Consider the following 6,131-nt stretch of genomic DNA (forward strand, 5'->3'; position numbering starts at 1 on the left):
ATGTATTTACTGAACATCTGCCAGACACTAGTTTAGGTGCTTGAGATACATTAACGAGCAAAGACAAAAATCTGCCATTCCAAAGGCTGGAGAAAGTGAAGAAACATACTAATAGTAAGTTAGAAAATAACATGGGAAAAACGGTGTCAGGTAAATTAGATGGAGGGATAGTTGCTGATGAGAACAGTGGTTAGGGTGGGGCTCATTTATACTTGAAAAAAGAAATTAGGCAAGTGTGACTTAAATACAGTTGGTCTCTGCCCCTGGTTCCTGACACAGAGCTCTAAAACACTTGTAATTTCCTGTGTGACCAGGATGTTAGGAGCATCTTACACAGAAATCCCAACTCCCTTGGAATTTCTTGGGCAATAGGAGTGTCTTTTTTTCTAATGAAACAATTCCTGATGGGCTCCTAGATCACTTCAGGATGAGATCTGTTCACCAGAAAGACCCAAGCCACAGTTAGAACTTTTGCACATGCTCACACACCCTGTCTTCTAGGGAGAGAAGAGGGATAGGAAATTGAGTTAATAATCATGCCTACCTGGTGAAGCCTCCATTGAAAATCCCTAACCTACAGGGTTTGGAGGGCTCCCAGGATGGTGAACACGTTCCAGGCACTGAGAGGATGATGTGCTAGAAGACTGCATAGAAGGTCTGTGCTTCCCCATACCTTGCCTCGTGCACCGCTTCCATATGGCTGTTCTGAGTTGTATCCATAATAAACAAGGAATAAGTAAACTTTTTCTGAGTCCTGCGAGCCATTCTAGGAAATCATCAACCTGGAGAAGAGGATTATGGGAATCCCTGATTTATAACCATTTGGTCAGACGTGCATGAGGCCTGGGATTGCTGTTGCGGACTCAGAAAATCCACTTTAGGCAAACTGGTCACTGTCCAACTGCAAACAGCAAACATCCTCCTCTTGCGAAATGAGTGACTTTACCAATCTCAGCTTTATCCTTCCTTTGGTTTACTCTTCCTACTAAATAAGTTTTACTGAGATCGTAGAACTGCCCTTGCTTTTGAGAACACCCAATCCAGAAGGGGCATCCACTTGCTAGGGCTCCCCAACCCCCGCAAAATCACCCAAGTAAAGCCCAGACCCTATAGTAGGTTCTTTCTAACACCCTCTTAAACAGACACCCCACGTCCCTCTATGCGGTGTGTAATAAACCAAACTTGTTCAACCACAGGCGTGGATTTTGGGTCTCTTTTGAAAGGTATGGGGACGAATGGTGAGCTGCAGAGAAATAGAATGGTAACCGCCTGCGGGAAAATTAGGTCAAAGTCTGTGTTCTGTTTTAAGATAAAGAAATAACGGCACGTTTGTTGAAGGAAAGGAGAGAGGAAAAAATGGTCGTTTCGTGGTAGGAAAGCCTGTGGATAACATGCGGAGGGAATAGGCACCGGTGCTTCAGCAGCAGTTGGCTTCGGTTAGGAGCCGGGACCGTCCACCTCCTGGCGGGGTCGGCGAGCGCCAGGGACGCGCAGCGAGCGTCCTCTGTTTGGTCGCGTCAACCTTCTCACTGTGGAGCAGAGAAGGCGGAAGTCCTGCCTCCCCACGGTACGTAATTGCCTCCGAAAATTCACATCCCCCTTCTCTTGTGCCTCTGTGGCGAAGAGCCTCACCTTTAACAGAATACTAACCTCCCGATTTCCATCCAGTTGGATGGCTCGATCCCAAATACGGTCCCAGGAGCAGTGGAAGAAAATTCGATGTATGCACCGTCCGTAGAGCCGACCACAGAAAGAAATGTTTCTCACGAAGTTTTTATTTCCTCGCCCGCCTCCCGCCCCTTTCCTCAGGACACGTCCTAGATCGAGAGGAAGAAAAAGTAAGACACGTGAAAGGAAGACAGCTTTTCCATAGGATCTCTTAGTTCTTGAAAAGTTGCCAAAATTGGGGCTCATAATTTTGTTCTGACAAAAGCAAAAATTGCCCTTTACTAACAACTATGCCAGTATGCATAGTAACACAGAAAACCAGTCTCAACTTTAAACCTTACGGGTTCTCTGTGCTTAAAGGAGGTGGCTGAGGAGGCAACGCGGAAGAGAAACGCTTGCTTTCGAGTGCGCAAGGGTGAGACCTGTTTCGTTTGTAAAATGAAGTCCTTTTTCCATAGATTTGGTTAATGTTGAAAGTATTTGTATTAGTTGGGTTTAAAGAACTCTCCTTGGTTATAATGCTTTGGAGAAAGCCTAAAATGTTTAAGGGAAAATAAAAAGAGGAATTCGCCCAACGTGGGGCTCGAACCCACGACCCTGGGATTAAGAGTCCCATGCTCTACCGACTGAGCTAGCCGGGCACCTGGGAGGCGGGTGCGTTTTTCTTTGTCTTGATGAGTACTCAACTACGGTTGGGTTTGTTTTGTTTTGTTTTGTTTTCTTTCCATTGTTTTTTACTTATAAAAGAATTTTGTGACATATTATTAAATAGGCACTTCCGAATTATTTTAAAGAATCCTTTAAAACATTTCTTTAATTGTTCCTAGATTTATTATTTTAAAAACAATTTTTTTAATTTATTTTGATTGAGCATGAGAGAGTAAGAGAGCACGAGAGTTGGGAAGGTCAGAGGGGGAAGTAGACTCCCTGCTGAGCACGGAGCCAGTTGCCGGACTCCATCGTCTGACTCCAGAACCACGACCTGAGCCGAAGGCAGCCGCTTAACCACCTGAGCCACCCAGGCGCCCTAAATTTAATATTTTTAAAATTTTTTTAGATTTAATAATTTTTATTGCGTGTGTATCCCAAGACAACTGAAAACTTAAAACTGAAAACTGAAAACTTATGCAAGTCTATATTATTACAGAGTCAATGAATCTTTTTCCTTAAGTGTTTTAAAATATTTACTGCCCAATGTGTTATCTTCTTTACAGAAATACTTATTAAGGCTATCGAGTTTCTATCAAAAGGCAAATTGGGTTCCCACAATTTGGGGGGCAACATTAGAAAACAAAGTCCAACCTCTATGACGTTAGTTTCACTGAAGAACAGTAGTGCTTAGCTATTTTTCCCTTAATAAGATCTAGTCAAGGAGAGCTAAATTGAGGAAGCAGATTCTGGTTCAATTAAAACAAGGTCTCTTTCCGGTAACTGCCTGACAATGGAGACAGGACTCTCAAGAGGTTGTTATTACTACCTCAAATGACAGAAGCTGGGATCAAAGAATTATAGAGTCACTGAATCCTGTGGTAAAGAATATTAATTCTAAGACAAAAAGAGAGAAGAACTGATTTTGATCAAATTTTGGAAAGTTGAGACAATGGAATAATCTCCCATGGAAATATACATATTCAGAGATACTAGTGAACTTCTTTGATAAGGGACTCTGCAAATCTCTGTGACGGGGGCAATCTAAAGCCTAAATGTATTTAACAAGAATAACAAAGGATTCTTAAAGTTCCGTATTTAGAAATTAAACACATTGATCATCACATTTTCTAAGCTACTTAATTGAAAAAATATTAAGGTATGGCATAAAATAATATTATACATTTAAATTACTCAATGAATGCCTAGGATTTAAATAAAATATTTAAAAATTCTAGATTTATTAAAATATTAAAATGCAATTATTCATTAACAGCTTTTTTCTTGCAATTGCCAACTCTGGTTTATTTTTATAAGTTGGCAGAATGTACCTGGGAAATTAATCTGTATTTATTTGTATTTTCAACGCATTTATTAAGTACTTACCATATAAAATAACTGTGTTATGTATTCCGATAGAAATATAAAACAGATTCTGAAAACCTTAAAATGCTCACCACCCTATAAAATATGGGCAAATTACATACCAATTTTATATGCACTATTCCAAAAGTAATTTGGAGTAACTTAATTAAGCAAACAAATCCATACCCACACCTTTTAAGTTTCCCAATGAATCAGGCAAATAATCAAGAACCTGAGACCACAATTCAATGCACTCTTCTAAGATACAAGATAGATACATCAACAGGCCAGCTCCCAAATAGGCAATTCATCTGATAAATTCAGAAAGAGCTCCAAATTCTTTTCTTTTTTTAAGAGTTTATTTCTTTATTTGACAGAAACAGACACAGGAGAGAGTGAACACAAGCAGGGGGAGTGGGAGAGGGAGAAGCACGCCTCCCACTGAGCAGGGAGCCCAGTGCCGTCCTGGATCCCAGGACCCTGGGATCATGACCTGAGTGGAAGGCAGACGCTTAAGGGACTAAGCCACCCAGGGGCCCAAGAGCTCCAAATTCTTAATTAATGAATAAATAGTAGGGACTAGGCACTCAAATAACGTTTATCATACATAAGTAGTACAGTTAGTTAAAGTTTAACTGAACCCCTAACCAAGTTTGGAGTATTTATAGTTTACCTTCAAGATGAACCCACCAAAGACAATAAATATTCTTTTGCTTTCTTCAGCACTTTATTGGCCTACCCTGATCAAAATACTCTCGTTAAAACTCCTCATGAAAAAACTGCAACTAGAATATTTCAATGAGAGGTAAATTAAATGGCTTGTCTTCCAAGTAAATTCAAATCTTTTATCCATTTATTCATGAATAAAAACTAACCATTAATTATAATGCTTCATTAGCAGGGAGAAGCATCTGAAACTCTTTCTTCTCCCTTTTTTTCTACATTCAATATTTCAGCAAGCCCTACATATCTAAAATCCACCTACACATTTCATCTTCCGTGGGATTAGAAAATCACCATTTGGCAAGCATCATAATAATCCATTCAAATGGGAATCCTCAGATACTAGTATCAGTGGGTGAAGGATTGAGGAGTAGCAGGATATTTACAAGGATAGTCTCAAAGTATTTCTTCATAAGATATATATTAATTACAAAGGGCAAAATAGAAACTTTATGGTGGATAAATCTTAAGCAAGTGATCAAAGTTAACATCATCAGTAATGGAAAAAACTGGCATCATGTGCCTCCTAATATATGCTCTAATATGAACACAAGGTTACTTTTGTGGCATTCCTGCCAAAAATGTATCACCTGAATCCTAGCATGAAAAAATATCATACAAACCTAAACTGAGGACTATCCCATAAAATAAATGGCTCGTAGTCTTCAAAAATGTTAATGCCATGAAACCTTAAGAAATATTAAGTACCTATTTTCCAGCCTAAAGGCGACTACAGTCATGACAACTGAATGCAATGCTCGATGTTCGATTTTCTTTGGCTATGAAAGGAAGTGAGAGAATTGCCAAAATCCAAATAAAGTGTGTAGACTAGAAAATTGTATTGTTAATTTTCTAATTTTCATAATTGTATTTTGGATAAGTAAAATGTTCTTGTTTGGGGGGAAATACACAGTGAAGTATTTAAGAGTTAAAACAAAGTGCTGATGGCCTTCCTTTTACAACCAAGTTAAAATTCAAACAACTAGATCCATTCTCATGTCCACCTCTCTGATTTCACCTCTTGTCACCTCAACCACTTAAACACTGTGATAGGCCATACTGACCTGACAGTTCCTATAACACAAGCTGTAACAATCAGTTTAAATATTAGCCAATCAGAAAGTCATTCCCTAAGTACCAGGCCTAAAGTTCAAACCTCCGTTGTCTCTTCTTTCTTCTAACTACAAGGTGCAAATATTTTGCCTATTTACATTTTTAAATCCATTTCCTCCCGTTGAATGTAAACTCCCCGAGGGATAAGGTTATGTCTCCTTCACCGTTTTATCAGCAGTGTTCAACACAGTACTTGGGACATACCAGAGCTCAAGAAATAATCAGTCTTATCCTTAATTCTACTAAATAGAGTTATATTCATAGAAAAGGTGCTAATGCTTCTGTAAAACTCCGACCTGAACTCACACGTGCACTTTATGTTCTTATGAGAACAGGTGGATGAAGGGGATGCCCTCATGATACTGGGTCGGAACCGGTACTCCAAGGGTGAAAAGAGACCTCTCCCGTTATCACTTTCCCTGGTCTTTGTAGGAGTGGAAGAACATCTCTCTATTTTGCTTTAAGAAAGAATGAAGTAGTGAAAGAAAGGGATAATATAAAAAGTAAATAACTATTTCTAGGAAATGGAATGGAGCACCTCCTCGAACGCCTCGATGACCGTTAGTTGCTACGCGACACAGAAACTGACAGAACCTGAAAAAGATCTAAGAACC

General features: G+C 39.4%; 1 non-coding gene across 1 annotated transcript; it reads right to left on the reverse strand.

The window, feature by feature from the left end:
* Positions 1-2,236: 2,236 nt before the first annotated feature.
* On the reverse strand, positions 2,237-2,309 carry TRNAK-CUU (transfer RNA lysine (anticodon CUU)). Its single transcript has one exon. It is a non-coding gene; the product is annotated as a tRNA-Lys (tRNA).
* Positions 2,310-6,131: the final 3,822 nt, after the last annotated feature.

Source organism: Lutra lutra, chromosome 7, assembly GCF_902655055.1.
Source record: "Lutra lutra chromosome 7, mLutLut1.2, whole genome shotgun sequence".
Classification (NCBI taxonomy): Eukaryota; Metazoa; Chordata; class Mammalia; order Carnivora; family Mustelidae; genus Lutra; species Lutra lutra.